The sequence below is a fragment of the Haemaphysalis longicornis genome, unplaced genomic scaffold, assembly GCF_048455015.1.
Source record: "Haemaphysalis longicornis isolate Haplotype H1 unplaced genomic scaffold, Haemaphysalis longicornis Haplotype H1 scaffold_4, whole genome shotgun sequence".
In the NCBI taxonomy this organism is placed as follows: Eukaryota; Metazoa; Arthropoda; class Arachnida; order Ixodida; family Ixodidae; genus Haemaphysalis; species Haemaphysalis longicornis.
In genome coordinates, this window is record NW_027526361.1 from 101,080,907 (window position 1) to 101,100,397 (window position 19,491).

The window sequence follows — 19,491 nt, forward strand, 5'->3', positions numbered from 1 at the left end:
AAATGCTTAATGCTTTCCGCAACACAAGAAGCCCCTTCAAACTTCACTTCATTACTGCACACAGGTGCATTGCACAACAGACATCTTTCAGGAACGATATACGCAGTCTGATACCGAAGTGGGCCGGTCTAAGACCTTTTATAAAGAACCGTAATAAGCCCCTTCTATCCATACAAAACACCAAATACTAAGCCCCGTTAAAGCGGTCTTCACCAGTGCACATGAATGCCTTGCTGGAATTACATTATGGCGACAATATCAGCCGTCTTAAAAGTGCGCGAGATACATGCACGCGATTGGCACGCGACCAATCGTTACGACGGTCGCCACTAGCCGTACGCGTGAATTCGAGACACACGCTCCAAAGTGCGCATGCGGTGCGTCGTCGGCGTCGCTCCGCCCACTGTTTTTGCTCCAAGGTTGCCTCCTTGCTTGGGCGCACTCCGGCCGATTTAAATATGTGCAAGAGAAGTCGGAGCACGAAAAGAAAACATTTATCAACCTGAAGTAGAAATGAATAGTGCTATTACGTTGTACATTGCATTTTGCATGTTCACTAAAGCGGTGTGGGCACGTTTAGCACAGGCGATTCCGCTCGTCCATGCTGTTGGTACGGCTGGAAACATGTGCAGACCAGGTGTCTGTTTATAGTGCTGTATTGTCGGCGGAGAACGCGCGAGCGCGCACCGCGCTGCTTCCTTCAAAATACTCGGAACTGCCACTAGTGCCACCACGAGGTTTCGAAAGAAACTTTCACACTGACGTCATTATGACAACACCTTCGGGCTCTCATTGGCTGCGGCAGCGCGCTGGTCGCACCGACCGTACGATTGTATCTGGGTTGCCGGTCGCACGTCGTGAGCCTCACCCGACGAGCGTACGATGCCAGAACCAGTCCTAACGAATAGTCGTAACGATCAGTAGCATTCCAATCGCATTCTCTAGTCGGGCATGTGTATCGCGCTTTAAGCCCGTTCTACATGGTGCGAATTTCCCTCCGAATTCGAAGCTGCGGCGCCGCTCATGCGGCAAAACGATCTATTTTTGGTTGCTGCAAAAGCTACGAACATAGGTGGTTTTGCCGCACGAGCACCGCCGCAGCTGCGGATTCGCATGGAAAATCGCACCATGTAGAACGGGCTTTGTGGGGAAACATGAACGCCCTAGGTTATACTAAACCTCCATATAATCACAAGTGTCCCTTTCAGCATTGTACAATAAGCCTTTTTAAAGCCTATTTACCTAATAAGCATTACTGAGTTGCTGGGAAGACATTTTTTCGTGTTAATATAAGAAGTTTGAGATCAAAGTAAGATGTCTCAAAGACTTTTACTAGGTACCTCCATAAGAACCCATGTCGCGATAAGAAGCGTATAAAGCGACCCCCTTCGCTATCAAATGATCTCCATTATCATTGGCTTCACAACTATGCACAACTGCATTGCTGAGAAATGCTTATCTGGGGCAATATAAAACGTCTAATAACAAAGTATGAAGGCCTTAGGGCATTGTATTAAATGCCTTCACAAAATTCTACAGCGCTATACCAGCAGCTCCTTCAGCGTAGACTTTGCCACGGCACACAAACGTATTGGCGAGAAAACTTTTTTTCAGGACAATATGGAAAGTCTTATATCAACGCATGAGGGCCTGAGGGCCTTTTATTAAGTTATTCTGTAAGTCCCCATGTACCAAGCGCACCAAGCTTAACTAAAGTCAGCTTTACAACTGTATAGAAAACATTCGTGACAAGACATCTTTAGGTGGAATATAACAAAGTATGAAGACCCGCTTTTAAAGCGAAGCTTTAGTGCCCTCACATGATGCCGTTGTACGCCAATACGCCGTGCAGAAAAGCCAACTTTCTCTCGCTTCCTCTCTGACGGTGATGATGAATGATCCTGGGTAAAGTAAAAGAAAAAATTAGCAGTGGCTTAGCTCGGCTATGCCAGGGTATACGTTGCATGAGCTGAGGTTCAAGTGGTTATTCTTAGGTTTCCTGGTTGTCTTGGATTAGCTGACTATCATGCTTACTGCTGCTAAAAGAACTTCCAATCCAATCCAATCCAATCCAGTCCAGTCCAGTAACTGCTCATCGCGCATGCGCAGCACGGCTTTCCAGGAGCCACACGCGGCTATCAATTGGCTCCTGCGCAGCGTCAGACTTGGCCACTGCGCTACCACGACGCACAGCTAGGCACGCGCCGGCGCAGGTGCGTCTGCTGCGGCTATGACGTCGCTCCCCTGGAATTCGCAGACCGGCGAATGTGCAGACCCAATTCTCTACACACCCGTACTCCAATTGGATTGGATTTCAATCCAGCACAATTCAATTTAATCCAATCCAATCCAAGCCATTACAATCGAAGCCAATCCAAGCCAATACAACCCAATCCAATGCAATCCGATCCGATCCAAGCCAATCTAATGCTCCTCGCTCTTGCGCAGAACGGCCTTTCACGGCCCACGCGAAACTGAACCTCGGCCAGTGTAGCTTACGCTACAAAAACTCTTCCCGTGGCCTGAATCTAGCCTGGTTCCTTCGCGTTATGAAGCCGGCGTCTATCCGAATGCTCCATTTCGTCAAGGTAGAAGCTAACGCCAAGCAGCAGGTACCGATTCGCACCGTGAACTCCAGACCCAAGTGTTAGGCTACCGGAGTGCACACCCGAGAGTGCTGTGGGTATTCTAGAAAAGCGGAGCGTACCTACAGAGTAAAACACACTCGCAGTGCGGTATTGGCCAGCCAAAGAATTCATCACGAGAAAGCTCTGCGTTCAACCATCATCGTCGTCGCTAGACGGAGGTGTGCATTATTTTTATTATTGGCTTCCCGTGCGCCGCGAAAGCGTGAAACATAAAACCTTACAGAAGGGCAAATGGTTTGCCTCGTTAGTTTACGTAGCGTTTACATTGTATTCCCGGCAAAGCACTCGTGTATAATGGTCAAGCCGACTGTAAAAGCACTTGGACTATAACGTTTACATATAACAGGCCCTAGGACTTTGGTATCAGACTGAAACTGAAAAAAAGTGTTTTTTTCAGCAATGCATGTGAGTAGTAGTGAAGCTGAGTTGAAGGGGGGTCGTTGTTTAACTGTGCGGCTTAAGCACTTGTTCGACAATTCCCACTTGAAAGTTTGTTTGTTTTTCTTTTTTGCTTAGAATCCGGGCGCGTGGATTTTTTGTACCTATCGCTGCTCACAAAGCCAGATGTTCCGCTTAATGACGCCCATAAGGCTTTCCAATAAAACAAGATCTCTCAGTATACGCGAGTCAGCGCTTGCTTCTCCCCGCCATGCTCAGCTTTTTTTTAAAATCGCCTCCACGACTTTTTGTTACGCAGCAAAAGAAAAAGTAACGCTGTACGAGTAACTTGGAAAGCCACTCAAATTATGGGGTTGGGGGGGGGGGGGGGGGGGGGGCGTCGATAGAGCTTCGGTTGGCGGTTACTTGCTCTTGCCATTATTTGCATAGTGCGCTTCAACTGCACTTGCCTACAATTGCCGAGAGATTTTTTTTTTCTGCATATTTGATAGTTGAGTTCGGGTATTTCAATTTGTATAAATCTCCCTCTGGACAAACTATCTTACGTCAGGCATCCGTCGACGCAACGTCCTTCACGAAGTCCGCGTACGAGGACCGGCCGACATGAGCGAATAACGCGAGGAGTTCGGAGGGCGCCTTGTTAGAGAGAGAGGGAGGGACAGAAAGGGAGAGAGAGAGAGCTACCGCGTCGAGCGCGGGAGCGACGCGCGCAGTCAGCCGCCAGCCGCGAAACCGGAACGCGGCTTGCTTCTGCGCAGCCGAGAAGCGCCTCGAGCTCGGGCTTAAACCCCCTTGCAGCGCACTTCTCCCTCTCCATTCGTTTCTACGAGCGCCCACCGCCGCGCCTCTCGCGACCCGCGGCCGCGCGGGCGGCGTTAGCGTCGACCGGCGCGGCATTCCATCGGGGCGAAAGAGCCCGCGAAGACTCAACGCTCACCGGCCGGCTGGCTGTCTCCCGCGTGGCGACTTCGCTGGGGGAGAATTTTGCCCGTGATTTCGGAATTGTGACGAGTGATATCGCTGCTCTTGCTGCTTCCTACGTTCGGCTTTTTTTTTTCTTGTATATTAGATTGTTTCTGCGGAGTGTTGTTAATTGAACTGTGCCTCGTGGGTGTTGTGCGGGGAAGCACTTGGCGCCATGCTCTGAACTTCACCGCCGAACGCGAGGTGGCAAAGACGCTATGCTTGATCACCCGGACCTTTAGGTAAGTGTCCACTTGATTATTTGGGAGCAACATGATCTGCACTGAGGTGGCTAAATATTGTTGCGCAATATAGATTTTCGGGGCACGATGACATTAGATTCTGCACTTATTTACGTTTCATTTTAGTAGTAGGCCATGAAAATTTGCTTCATTGCATTGTTGTGGCCATCATTTTCATGTCATGAAGGAACCAGATTTGTAAAAAAAAAAAATACATTTATATCTCCGTGCGCTTGATTGGGGAGCTTCTAGTAGCAACAAAAAATATTTTTCTTCCCGTCCACCTTGTAACAGCCACTATATGAAGTTTATGGCGAAGGGGCGCAGAACAAAATTTAAAAATGCGAAATTGGGTAAGCTTAAAATAACAATCACAACAACACCACAAAAACTTGGTTTTATGAACTTTCGTAAGGCAGGGCGGGAAGGAATAATCCCGTGCGCCGGCGCGTCTGCTGGCCGGCCTACCAGAAAAATCTTTGCTCAGACGCAATATTATTTGTCGAAAGTAGACAGGCCACATTTTTAAAGGGACCCTGCAACACTTCTTTCAACTTTTTTTGAAATCCTAAATGCTTGCAGAACGTAGTCACCCAACACACCCACTGCTTAGATCAGGGGGTCGCAAAGTACCTCAGCCAAAAATTACTGCTCTACGTCAATCTTGGAAACTCGCTCAAAAGATTTTTCTCTCTTTCCCGGTCTTGACGTTCTTCGACCGCTCGAATTACGTCATTAAGGCCATGTCCTGGTTTTCTTTCACTCGCAGAAATGAACGCTTTTCGATAGCAACTTTAAAAATAAAGCCACAAAAACAAAGCGAGCTCACCGCGTACCCGCCGCGGTGGCTCAGTTGCTAAGGCGCTGCCCTGCTGAGCACGAGGTCGCGGGTTCGATTCCCAGCCGCGGCGGCCACTTTTCTGATGGAGACGAAAAGCAAAAACGCCCGTGTGTACGAGATTTCGGCGCACGTTAAAGATCCCCAGGTGGTCAAAATTAATCCGGAGCCCTCCCCTACGGCGCACCTCATCGCCTGCGTTGCGTCGGCGCGTCAAACCCTCCCATCAATCAATCAATCAGCTTACCGCGCGTTTTGTCTTCGGTTGGTCCGCTGGTGTGCAACCGCAGCACGCATGGAGCAGGCGCAGACACGCGATAGCTGGCATCACTCAGCGCCTCCTTTCCCGCGTCGCCATAGCAACGGCGCCTACCGATTTTCCCACGGTGACTGGAATGCGTACCAGGCAAAAAAATGTGCAGGAATTCAGATAATTATCTAGCAATGCGTGGGCATTTTTACGCCGCTTATCTTCATTGTGAGTTTGTTTATAGCCAGATTTTGCTATGATTAGCCAAATGCGTTGGAATATCTTATTGTTTTATAGTTCTTTTTCATTCTCGCTAGTGATTAACATTTACACTACTATAGCAGTTGAATGCCTTAACTTCGGCAATTGTGTATTTTCATGCAGACGCAAGGCGTATTACGTGGCTAGTGCGTTTTAGCTGTTTTTATTTCTTGTTTTGGGCCGTTTAATTTTGAGGGGCGCATTTTTATTTTTGCCTTCATTGCGTGAATTTGGTGCAGTGGATAGATATTTGTTATTTCGGTAAATCATTTTGGTTATTGATTACTTTTTATGTTCTGCATTCTGTGTGTGTGTTTTTTTTTCTTGACCAATGATCTATATCTACGCTACAATAACGATTAAATGTGTATAATATGTCAAATTATGCATGTCAGTGCAAATGACATTGTTCGCCAGTTTTCAAAATGTTTATCTTCGTGATTTCGTTCTTTTCGGTGTTTCTCTATTTCGTCTTTTTGTGAGGGCCGTGTATGATGGCACATCAGTTTGGTCTCGTTGGTTTGTTTTTGTTAACACTCAGTGTTTGTTGACACTCAGAAGCAACACGCTTCAAGCATGCAGGTCCTCTGAGTGCATTGAAAGCACACTTTTTACTTCCTAATTAAGGCTGAGTTAATTTAGAACAGGGTTGTTTCCTTCTTGCACTGTGCAAACATTCTTGTTGAATTAAACTACCCAGATTTTATGCGTATTTTGCGTTGCCAGCGGGAGACGTTCAAAACCTGATGTGACGCCCCAGAAGCTTAGTGATACCCAATCCTCCCCTATACAATACGGCGGTCGTGGCACGCCGCAAGCAGCCGTCCTATCACCCCTACTATTTAACGCAGCCATGGTAGGCCTTCCCAGACAGTTAGACGAGGTTCCCAACTCAAGCACGCCCTGTATTCGGACGATATAACTACCTGTATTACCAAGGGTCCTCCAGGTGTCGTGCAGAACATACTCTAAAGGCAGGCGGACTTAGTTCACACGTATGCCAACCGCTGTGGCTTAGCCTGCGCCCACTGAAGTCGGAGTTGATCCTAGTACAGAAGGGCCACCGAGACCCGCCACACAATATTAAAATCTGGCTTGACAGAATACCCATCAACCCGACACCCTCAATCAAAATTTTAGGAATGACTTGCCAAGAGAACACCAAAAACAGCTTGCTCCTCCGCAGGCTTCAGGAATACACGGCACAAATTGTTCGGATGCTACGTAGAGTGGCGAACAAGATCCATGGATTCAGAGAACAAGACATCGTTCGTCTGTTGCAGGCATCAGTCGTGCCCACAATCGTTTACGTGGCACCTTATGTGGTTTTGGGGGCATTGGAGCGCCAGCTAGTTTGACTTCTAAGAAAAGCCTATAAACAAGCCCTTGTACGAGCACCTCTACGGTTCGCCTCGTGGCCTTGGGCATGCACAATAGCATCGATGAACTGATCGAGGCCCACATACTAGCGCTGAAAGCGACACTTCCAAAGTTGTTATTTCTTAATACGGCTGTCAATACGGGGTCAGTGCCCAGCGATCAATGTAGGCAACATACGAAAATGTGCGGGTTGATATTTAGGGCTCAGTGATCTGTTTGTGGTCAGCCTGCTTTACACACATCTTTTGCGGAGAAATGATTTTTGCTATGATTACTGACTTCATATACGTCCTGTCAGGCTTGCCACGTTGTGTCTATTTACGGCGACAAAAAGAACGAAATTCCTCAGGGAACTTAAAGGAGCCATGAAGAGAAAATGCAAGTTGGTTTTATTCGAAAGATTTCGTGTTTTATAGTGCCCCCAGCGCTTGTCCGGATACAAACGGTGCTTTATTCACTGAGAAATTAAACAATTTAGGTTAAAATTTTGATTTTCCCGCTCAATCGTGCGTTTTCGTGGTCCCAAGTGACATCACTGGAACCGACCGCTCTGCAGCCTAGAATACCTTCATTCACGCATCCGCCGTACAGGCTAGAGACACGTATACGCTGGCGCCGCCATTTTCGGTTGCTCGCTCGCCGCCGAAGCAAGTCGTGTCAAAACCGCGCTAAAATTATCGCCGCAACGCGGTTTACTGAAGAAGTTTGAATTATATTGTCTGTTTCACGTTGCTAGGTCTCGTGGGAAACGAAAAGAATAACGCGTTGAGCCCGTTGGCCCAATTGCGGCGGCACGGGACCATTCAAAGGTTGTCTCCACCCTGTACAGCGGTGTTGGTTTGTTCCCACGTTTCTTTACGTTCCGTAACCTAGATGGCGCCACCATACCGTGGCAAGCGTTTGGTTTGTTTTTGCCCGCATTTAAACCTGGCTTGTTTTTGTTCTGGGAGAAAATATTCGTTCCCTGAAACAGTGCTCGCTCGACAAATGGGGTCACGTAAGACACCGTTGCTTGCGTCAATCGGCCAGTGTCGTCTGAGACAACCCCAAGCCCCGTAGTGCTGTGCAGCTAAACCAAGCATGCTGTGCGCAGTACGAACAGCAGAACGCATCAGTACTTCTATGTTTACATGTGCTTTCGTAACTTCCACTGTTTGTCCCATCATTCTTATTGCTTTGTAAAGAATGTGCCCTATATTTAAGCGCAAATCGCTCGTTCGTCTAGTTTGTAAGTTCTACCTAATTTGCGTCTGCTTCTGGCAGCCTCCGCCAATCGCAGAGCTTAGCTCATGTGACGACATAGGTTCTGTTGCGGGAAATGAGCTGGTGGGTCGCATGACCATTCCCGTTTTTCCTAATTATGTAGCTTATTTAAGCGAAGTTTACGTTAAAAGTGGTGTCAGTATGATTCTAACGAGACAATTTTTTGAATGAACAAAACTTGTGTTTTCTCTTCATGGCTCCTTTAAGTCTTGGCGGTATATGTCTAGGTGAAGGCTTGGCGATATAAGACTCTTTAACTGCTACGTCGCATTTGCATCTCTTTTTTTCGCGTTTATTTCTTTGTCTCCGGGCAGGTTGTCGTGGAGACAATTCAACCCCACAGCCTCCCCAGAACCGGAGTTCTCCGTGGCTGGCATGCACTTGCTCCACTCACGTTCCGTCACGTTCACTTGTCACGCGGCAAGCAGTAGGCTAACTCTTGTTGCGCCGCTGGCAGCATGCTAAGGGAGACCCGAGTTCAACTCCCATACGAAGTTTGCTCTTCACAGCGGCCGCCGTTTTGGTGTACCGGACAAAACTACTCCCACCGGGGCGCACTCGCTTCACTTCAGGCGAAGCAGACGCGGTCCCTGGCGGCGGGTGTCGCTGCGCGATTGAGTAAAACGTATGTCTCGCACTCCGTCAGCAACATTCACTTCCAACTTTGTCTTTTATTTTACTTTAATTTATTCTTCATTGCCCGCATACCTCGGCTGAATAGATACCGAAGAATATTCTGCCCCACCCCCATTTGTAACCCCTTAAAACTTATGAAGAAGAGGATGAATGTGATGCTGATGATGCTGCTGATGATGATGACGGTGATGATTATTGCTGTGATGACGATTAGTGGTGATGATGATATATAAATAAGTACTGGTACACGTACACGCTTTGTAAAAATTTCTAGGCCAATCCTCAGCCTACTCGGCCACATATAATTCAAAAGATAAGCTTCACCTTTAAATGAGACAAATATTTTATGTCAGTAAGAAAGAGTTGTGTTTTTTGCAGCTTTCCAGAATAAAATGTTTCGGCCTCGCTCGGGGCGTAAGCTTGTACATTGGTTTTTTTTTTTTTTTTTCGGCCTGCGCACTTCCGGCTTGGCCTAGAAAATTTTGACAAAGACTGTACATTGCGGGTACGGGACAATTCATCGAACACCGCTTCATCGCACGCCGTTTTATCGAAGGAAGATCCGTTTCATCGAAACCATTTTATCGAACGCCAATTCATCGAAGTGACGTCGCCCGTTTTATCGACAGTATCTAGCAGACTCATCAAAGCCTATCTACATGCCGAAGTGCTTGATCACATGCTTGAACAAAACAAATCAGCAGTTTCATCCACAATAAAATGGTCATATCGAAAAGATCAGCATAAAGATAGAAGTATGCGAAAAAAAATGACAATCTCATTTGGTTCTGTCTATGCGCCCTTCAGGCTCTCCTCTATTGTGTACAACCAAATTCGATGAAATGTCCTCGATTAAACGCCCTTCTACAAAACGGCGTTCGGTGAAACTGTGTTCGATGAAACGGCTTCTATGAAGTGGCGTTTGATGTAACGACGTTGGATTAATTGTCTGCAACCCGTACATTGCCCTCTTCTATTCGCGCGTTGCGTAGAAAACTATCTTGAAACGCTTGGAGGCGAAGGTATTTTAGATACAATGTGGCTGTGGGAAGCTGCCTCGCGAGAGCATCAGTCATGCGACGAACTACCTGTCCGAACGCGCGCGTGCAAGCGCGCGTCAACAGGCACGTGCTGTGCACACAACCCTCATTTCAATGCCTCCCTTCTCGGCGCCCATTTTACAACTGTCATGCAAAAAACCGCTACAAAACATCCACCGTTTTCTCCTCCACCGGCATACTGCCCGCGTTTTTTTCGTTCATTCTCGGAAGCTAATTGATGCGCGTCTCTCGGAAAACGTACTCTTCTTCGCCGCGGGAGGGTCGAGGGACGTACGCGTGCTGCGCACGTAACTTTTGTTGTTTTCTTGGAGACAAAGCCCATACCGGGAAAGGCGGGGCCGAAGAAGTGTCAACAGCGCCCAGCTGCTTTCTGGGAACCGTATTTACGCGAATATAGGTCAACCGCCCAAGTTCCGAGTCTTTCTCGGGAGATTCGAGAAAAAAACACCATCTGGGAATTGTTGGCAAAGAATACCGTGTATATCCGGTGGCGTTTCTTCGCTCGATAAACTGAGTATTTTGGCCACTACTACAAATATCACAAATTATTCGGTACCTGTTCACAAGTTGTACTTTGACCTTGGACAATATTTCCAAAAAAAGAAAAAGAAGAAATTAGCGCAGCTTGCACAAGAGTTGAAAGGCTGCAGAAACAGCGGATCTGGAGGCCAGCTTCTTTCGGTTTTGCTAGGTTTTTCTAGGCTTTGATAAGCTTTTTTTTTAGGTTTTGTGAAGTTCTCGTCAGGCTAGGCTAAGCGTTGAGGGGTGAGGCCAAGTTTAGCCAGATTTTACATGACGCTTTCGGTCGATCCCCCACACTGACAGCGGACGCCAGGAGGGAAGAAGCTAGGTTGGCTCCAGCTACGCTGTTTCTCCAGACGTAAAAATTTTTAGCCCTAGAAAGACTTAGCCCAAGCTTAGCCCAAGAAAGCAGCCCAAGAAAGGCTGTCACCTTTAAAATGGTATAGTAAGGGGTGCGCATACGTATATGCCCCTTGTGCTCACACTCGATTATGATGATGATGATGATGATTTCTATTGGTTTCCCCTTTGTATCGGGGTGATGACATGTCATCTTACCAAAACGGACTAATATACCTATGTTTTACACTTTTGGTTCAATACTAGCTCTGCTTAGGGCAGGCACAAAAAAGCTTATTAGGCACAAAATACTTTTTTTTTCTGTTACAGGTGGTAACTGTCCTAGGCAATATTCCCCTCTCTGCTTTTCGTCCACCAGCATTCTAATCTTCTTTTCGTCCCCTCGACAGCCTTGAAGTTAACTTCCTCTGTGATACCCTTAAACCCTAGGGCTTCTGAAAGCACAATACTCCCTTCATGTAGATTTGGATGGATACCCTCACATTCTAACACGATGTGCCGCATAGTTTCTGTTTCTTTTCCGCAGACCACGCGCGAAAGCCGGCGCTTTCGCAGACCGGCGCTTTCGCAGACCACGCGCGAAAGCCGGCAACGCGCGAAAGCCACGAGCAGGCGCGAAAGCCGGCTTCACTGCTATGATACCCTATCTGCGGTGGTGCACCCTTTACAGGAAGGCAGTTTTTTTTTTTTTTTGTTAACGCCACGCGACCAAGCTCAAGCTTAACCAGCTCCGCTGTTAAGATATGCATACGCTACAGCCCAACAGATTTCATTCCTTGATATTTTCCCACCTTCAGCAAGGCGTATTTAAAGTGTTCTGTCGATAAGCTGTATTTTATTTTCCACACTTCATGCCTGCACAAATAATGGCATTTTTTAAACGGATTACTCACCCAGAACGTTAAGAATGCAAGCAAGCTGTGCTAAAGTTTCCGCCTCGCGAATTTTGCGTACGAATATTTATTTCTGGGGTGCCGTCGGGGGGCTGCGGTAACTATACAATAACCCCGACGAGTTCCTGGACCCGCAACGGTAGCTCAGTGGCTAAGGCGTTGTGCTACAGCTCCCAAGGACGCGGGCGCGATCCCGGCCCCGGTGGCTGCTTTCCTGATGGAGACGAGAAGGGGGAACACCCGTGTGTCGAGATTTTAGCGCACGTGAAAGATCCCCAGGTGGTGTAAATTAATCCGGAGCCCTCCACTACGGCGCGCATCATAGCCGAGGTGTATAGCTTCTGCGCGTTACTCCCCACAGTCAATCGAAAAGTTGCTGAGTTGCAACCTCTCGTAGAAATTGTGCTCGCTTTACAGTTCGATGTCCTTTACTTGGCTCGTGCGTGCAATGAAGCATTCTTTACAGGGACTGACATGGCTGTTTTTGGCAGGCCCGTCGGCTGTTTGCGATCCCCGGGTCCATTGATCGCTGTCGCTGTAAAAACTAAGAGAAACTTTGCTCGGTAAATACGTACCAAAAACTGTATTACCTTTGTACGTCACGCCGTCGATAGTTGCTAACAGTCTCCCTCTATGCCGTATTACCAAAAATAGATTGTGAAAGCAAACCGGGGACGGTCGCAACCGAAGTTCAACCGAATTACAAATGTAAATTTCTCGAAACCATCCCGAACTACCAGAAAGCCGGAGTCTAAGAACGTGAGCTTTCATACGAACTGTCATTATTTTCTAGTTCTATTTTGTCAACAACGGAGGCTTATGGAACAATATGTTTTAATCCGCAAATAGCACCTGCTGTACGCGCATTGTGTAGGCGTTTCTTTTTTTATGTCACGCAGGGAGCAAGCAGCGTTGCCGCGCCCTCTACACACAGCTGCACAGCACACATCGCTGCGGCTTTGGCATTTGGTCCGCTATTGTCTCTGCGTTCTTGGGAGCCGCGTTGGGACAGGCCTCGGAGAAAAAGCATTCATCAGACCCACTGTTGAGGTCTACGAACCGGGACCGTACGTCTGCTTTTCCTCGAAACGATGTCTATAGTCGGAAAGACCGCAAACGAAAGCCTACTTGCAAAAAGCTGGTATTCTAATCTTGAACACAATTGATTTTCTTTACGAACGGGGATCGAACTAGTCTTTACTCCGCTGTGGCTACCACTGGGAAAGGCTGACGCAGTTACCCTAATGCCTGCGGGGCTGACGTCACACAGTGTCACAGGGGAACGTAACAGCACGTGGGTAGAACCGGGGCACGCCAGCTACAGAAAACTCCGATTCTAGAAAAGCTGTTAAATTAAGTGTCTCCGTTCTGGCCGCGCGTAAGCAAATTTAAGTGTTTCGTGCAAGATAGCAAACTAGGCTCTAGCTAGGTTAACGTTACTGCCTTCCAACTACATCCTTCCTTCCGAGGAATTCTTGCTTTTGTTGCGTTTCATGCCGCTCGCTCCAGCACAAGGCAACCTTTATTCTTCGTATTTTGTTTTTGCCCTGCTCTTAAGTTGCTTGCCTTCAACGTTACCTTCCAACCTTTTTTTATTTATCTTAATAAAAAAGTCAGTCCCGGTTTGTTAATATACCTGGAAATGTATTGCCTATATACGCTTTTTGTTACAGCAGAAATACGAAGGGGATGGCAAAAAATTTGGAAAAGCCTTGTCTGTTTGGAGTTCATAATTGTTCACGCTATCTGTTGCTCCAGAAATGCAGGGGTGACGCAAAAAAACATTGAGAAGCCACTATATCTTACATAACCGGATGGCCACGAATCTGTTGGAAATAACACTATTCAGCGACTATAGCGGGAGTGCGACACCTAAAGAGGGCGCTCTGCTTTGCCGTTTTCATGGGGTACCTCCATGAAGTTACTCATCAGCGGCTTTACATGGAGAACAAGCAGATTAATGTTACCATCAAGGCGGGGTGAAGAGTTGTAGGGACTACAGCCTGCTAGTTGGGACGCGCAGTAACTTCGAGATCTGAAAATAGGAGATACATAGGTATCTAAGAGGTGCGTTAGTCGCCGGCGTGTCGTAATGCTCATATGCTGCTACTCCTCAAATAATTGTTTACTGAAATATTTGCGACACAGTGAGGGTAAAAGTGAGGCAGCTTTTGAGAAATCGGTACTCGTTGGTTAGGCTTTCGGTGCTCCGAAGGGTGTCCAGTAGAATTCCCAGTAGAACTATTTGCTTCATCCACTCCTCAACATGTCTGATTCATTCACATCCTTGATTGCCGACTCTCTTCTTACTCTCTATGTACGTGCTGCCGGAGCATACGAAACGTGGAAAGAAGTGTTTTTTACCCTGCAAATTAGCGTTTCTTAAAACAAAAAAAAAATGGCTTCTAGTCCCGTTAATTTATTTTATATCTGCTTTAAACCTGCCATAGCCTTGCTGGAGCGGGTATACTGTTCCCCACTTTATTTTTTCTTTATTATGGGAAGGGGTGGGAGGGGGGAGGGGAGAACACGGAATTTTTAAAAGGATTTAAAACGGTACCTCCGTACCGGCGCCGCGGAGGCACACATCGAGGCACCCTACAGTGTCAGCGCCACCATCGGCCGCTCCATCGTACCGTGGCCACCTACTAGACAGGCGTTTGTTGCGAAGGCGAACAATGTAACCCAGCGAGCTGAATTTCGCCGTATTGACAGCACTGGATTTTTTTTATTGGCACAAATGGGGTAAGGGGAATGAAATTTCTCAAGAGGAAGCACGTTTTCTACGCGTATGGGTAACGCGGCGCCGCACAGAACTGCACTGCCAAAGGTCGCTGCTCCCGTCAGGCAAGCATAAACCCCGTTAAGAAGTCTTACGCCGTTCCGATTCAGGTTGTTGAGCACTTTTAATTAAACTTTAGAGCTTTCTACATGTAAATGGTAGTGCAACTGCTTCGAGCAAGACCCGTCTGAGGTTAAAAACTGGGCAAAAATGACGCGTTAACGCACGCTGGTTCATTCTTGCAACCCTGGCACGTGTGAACCAACACATGCTTATTTCATTAAAAAAGGGCGTGTTTATGTTTTGAAGAAATTGTCTTAACAGGTTGACCGGTTAATAGCAACGACATTCTCAACGAGAAAGGTGTTACTACACGCGGATGTAACCTTGAAAAAAGATGGCGACTATATTCTTCATGCTACGTCCGCCCAGTGCACTTTGCACCAAAAATGAGATCGATGTTTTAGGTGCGGAGCACCTTAGGACCTCACAATGTCCGTCCGTGTCCGTGCGCATAGCATTCGTCGCAATCGCAAAAAATCACACTGGCACCGGCAGGATTCGAGTCTGTGTCTGGTAGACAAGACAGAGTTAGTGTCAGTGAGTTTTGCCCATTAGGCTACGACCGTGAGTTAGTACCCCAGAGTCAGACGGCTTATTCCCTCGCCTGTAACGGTGCGGAGTATACCTTAGGACCTCCCAATGTCCGTCCGCGTCCATCCGTGCGCACATCACCCGATTTGCGCCCCGAATGTCATTAGATTTGAGCCGTGAGTTCCATTTAGGGAATAATCAAGGTGCAACTCACGGCTCAAATCATATGACGGTCGGGGGGCAAATCGGATGACACTCGGGGCGCAACTTGGATGTCATTTCGAGTCCCCGTACTCCGCACCCTCGCCATCATCCACGGAGTAGAGATGCTGCCATTTTTCTTTACCACCGTTTCTGTATTTGTTTATGTGTGCGCGCAAAAGCTGTGCTTGCTGTTCTGCCTAGCACATTGCCGTTAGGCAAAACGAAATGCGATAAACACTGCAGACACCAGGACAGCTGACAAGCGCTGTGATCTAACGCTTTGTTTCTATTTTACATAAGTCCCTTTCAGCGGTGAGTTCGTCGAACTAATATGTCGAATTGCTGATCAGCAAATAGTTCTCGATGTATTAATTTCGGTAGCCGCAGCGAGCAATAAAAAAACTCGACCGATCTAAAAAAATTCCGCGGTGCTGATCCAGCGCAGTCATAATTAGAGGGAAAAAAAAGAAAACAGAAAATACTTAGCAAAATACGCGCATGTCAAAGCGTAGGTGTTGATCGTGAAGTCATTAGCTACAGTAAGTGAAAGAAAAAGGTCGAAGATAAATCCCCGCATTGCACAAGGAAGGAGGGCTACATTATGTTCGTAGTCGTCAAAAAAATGCTCTCTCATTTCTCCTACTCGAAACGGCTAACAATATTTCGAGACATGAAAGGGATTATCTAATAAAAAGCAAATACAGGAAACAGACTGGGAGCCTATAACTGGATCCTCTGTCTTCAGCTATCCTAGGAATTTTGCGTTAGGACGGTGGGAAAATCGTAGGAACGTATGGCGGAAATCCTGGACCCGTTGGTGTCTACCCCCAACGAAATGAAGAACAATTTACACCCGTCTTCCGCTCGCGGACACACAACAAAGTGTAAAAAAGCTCTTCCTTCACATGACGCACGCTGCATTGCCTCGTTCGCTGGTCATGAAGCGATGAACATGCTAAAAATCTAAAAATCTTCGTTTCTAGAGGAGAATTAGAGTAAGCATTTGCACAGTTCATGCACTTCTTCCGCCCGCCACGAAGTCACCGTCAGAGCATAACTGTATACACCAGCGTAGTCTGCTTGGCTGCCCGTCGCGTTGTTTGGGAAGCACCCACGACACGGCGCAGCAGTCTTGTTGCACGACTACCCCTACACACTAGTACAGATTCACAACGCGAAGCGAGCACTGAAGTTTTTGCGACTAACCTATAGAGCTAAATTATGAACAAACTACGGCAGGCAGTCTTTTCTGTTTCAACACACCGATATACTCGACAAAGTTGGAGACTACATTGATTTCAATGCAGTAGAAGCATATTTAAAACACAGGCGAAAAAATACCTATTAAATCAGAATATCTGCTTCAATGGCTAGAACTGTGGATATTGTTTAGACTTGTATAATGCGCAGGTTTTGTAGTTGTGTCTATCTTTAAAATTGTGTCAATCATAGTTCTACTCTGATTGTCCACTTGTACTTTGTTTTACTTTACTCTTTTGTACTCTAATGTACTTTCCCATGTTGTTCTTTAATGTCTTGTGCTCTACATGTTGCTTGTATTTTTATAACTCAAACATTAGAATTTTCAGCTTGTTTGATTTCGTTTCTGCATTGTACTGTACCAAAGGGGGCTGGGGGCTCAGTAAGGCTTTGTAGCCTTTAGTCCCAGCCTGCCTCCTCGTACTTCTGAGGAGGTAAAAATCTGAGTTAGGCTGTGAACGCCTTCGGAAGTTACCCGACGGCACATGTTGGCCGTCGCGACCAGATTACATGCGAGGTGCCGACCTGCTCGTTCTATGCCTTCCAGTGGTGTAGACAGACAGAGAAAGGAATTTTATTGAAATGAAAAAGCACAGAAAGGTCGGCCTGATGGTAGTACATCTGGCCAGCTATTCTGTGTGTGGAAAGGGAAAGGGGAGGAAAGAGCGTGGATAGAGGACGAGAGAGATGAAGATGGCGGAGAAATGAATAGTACCAGAAATGTATTTTGAGGGGGTGTATTTTCTGCGGGGAAAATTTTTAAAAATCCAAGTGAAAAGAGAGACTGCGCCGGACGCCGAAACACTATATTGGTCATTTTTCTGCATGCGTAAATTTAAGGGGGGTGTTCTGACACCGAAGCACCCCCCACCCATGACTACGCCACTGATACCTTCCGTCCGTCTTTCTTTCGTTCTTCGTACTGCAATTGCTGCATCTCGCCAGGCGGCGATGTGCACGTGTTAGTGTCATGGGCTTCAAGCTCTCGGTTTCAGATGTTCACATGGTATTCTTCTAACAGGCCAATGGGGAGACGTGGAAGAATAGCTGGCAGGATATCACTATGTTGAAAAAGCTATCAAAATTTATCAGAGTCGATCCAAACCACTAAATGTGGTGGTGGTGGTGGTGGTGGTAAAACGCAATTTATTGGAGTTAGACGATTTCGTACATGTGTGTATATACATATGTACGAAAAGTAAATTTGCCGTAAAATTATTATGGGCTCGGGTGCGCTCGCAAAGCAGAGCTTGGAATGGGGCTAGTTGCTTTCTGAATCGAAACATTGCTGGCGCTGGTGCTGGCGCGCTGGTGCTGGTGCTGGTGCAATCCTTAGTCCTTAGTCCTTCGTCCTTCGTCAAGCTTAGAGCCAGCAATGTTTCGACTTGGAAAGCACTCTCAAGTAATTAACCGTGCGCCAAATCTGTCACTAAAGAGAAAGATATGCGACTAAAGCGCACTTTCGGTGATGGCTTATAGGGAAGAAACTTGGGGTCCTACTCAACAGCTCGAATGAAAGCGTAGGTCAGCTCGGCGAACCATGGAAACAAGAATGATAAGGGTAACGCTTTGGGATAAAAAACGAATGCGTTGGATTATGAGCTAACTCGATAGGATGAAGATATTTTAGCTGAAGTTAATAGAAAGAAATTGATTTGGTTTGGCCACGTAATGCGGAAAACTGGCAACCGGTGGACCACCAGAATGTCTGGTGGTATTGACAGAATGGCCATCGGGCACGTCAGCCACTCCTCGTTCTTCTGTAGTTGTCTCCGCCCTTACTGTAAGGGCTTCGTAAATGCTCGCGGTAATTAAACGCAAATCACACTGTCTGCGCAATATACTTACGCACACCAGAGTCACTACAGCCCTCAATAGTCCTGCATTCGTGCAAGCAGATGTTAGAACGGATGGTGCTTTTTCCGCTTGTGGCAGAGGTTTTAAACGTGATATGTTTGACCTTAAGGGAACCACTGGGGACTACGATCCGCTAACCAAATAGGGCAATCTAGAGTGCAGTCTTAAACGGTCAGCGAGCTGTAAAGAAGGCCATCCAGCGGGGCACAACAGCAGGCGTGTGCCACCGCTGTATGCGTAACAATGCAACTCCCTCGTGCGCTTTTTCAAGCTTGCGAGTTGTGGCTCTACCGACGTCCCATTTTCTGGAACAGATCGGTCATGTCCAAGGCTCTTCGTTATAAATGCGAGACATACTAGACAGCTGCCCGCCAAAGGGACCCAGCTGCGTGACCCAACGGGTGTAGCGGCCGCGCGCAGAAAGCTCAAGTCTTCAACTGTCATACGACGAGAAAAAAAGGGAAAAAGAACGTTTATGTCCTGTATTCCCGAGAACCCGCAAAATAGAAACGTTAAACTTGCCCTTTCTTATAATCTAACGCGACGGGTACGTTCCCGAGCTAGCTCCACATGTGGTTTACTGAATTCTCTATAAATCCTGAAGTGTTCTATGCACGCGCGCGCGCGCGCGCACACAGACAGACAGACAGACAGACAGACAGACAGACAGACAGACAGACAGACAGACAGACAGACACGAGTACTTCAAAAACTGAGAAAAAAAAACGAGCGTGAAGGGACACGAAATAGGACGCAGCAGCATTTACAATTAAGAACTGCTTGAAGGAAGAAGAAAAGCTTATCGTGCACAAAACAGTCAATCCGCCCATGCTCATTGCCACGACCACAAACAAAAACCCTCGACGGTTGAAGAGACGCATGATGAATGGAGATTATTAAACATTTCATCTGGCCACGTTTGAGTCACTCACATGAAGTGTTATCGGCCGACGCTGCCCCGCAGATATTTCAAAGGCCATTCAAAATATTCTTCGCGAACTTTTCAGTAGTTATGTTCGGTAATTTTATTTCCCCCTCACTTCAATAACTTCGCAACCAACCGGTCGAAATCTTAACA

The 19,491-nt window shown here is 47.0% G+C and overlaps 1 protein-coding gene across 1 annotated transcript in view; it reads left to right on the forward strand.

Annotated features, from left to right (window-relative positions):
* The first annotated feature begins 3,785 nt into the window (after positions 1–3,785).
* The window catches only part of Stat92e (Signal transducer and transcription activator Stat92E), a 158,529-nt gene continuing 142,823 nt past the window's right edge, over positions 3,786–19,491 (forward strand). The window contains exon 1 of the mRNA XM_077707421.1: positions 3,786–4,252. The gene's annotated coding sequence lies outside the window, so the exon portion shown is untranslated. The remainder of the gene's footprint in view (positions 4,253–19,491) is intronic.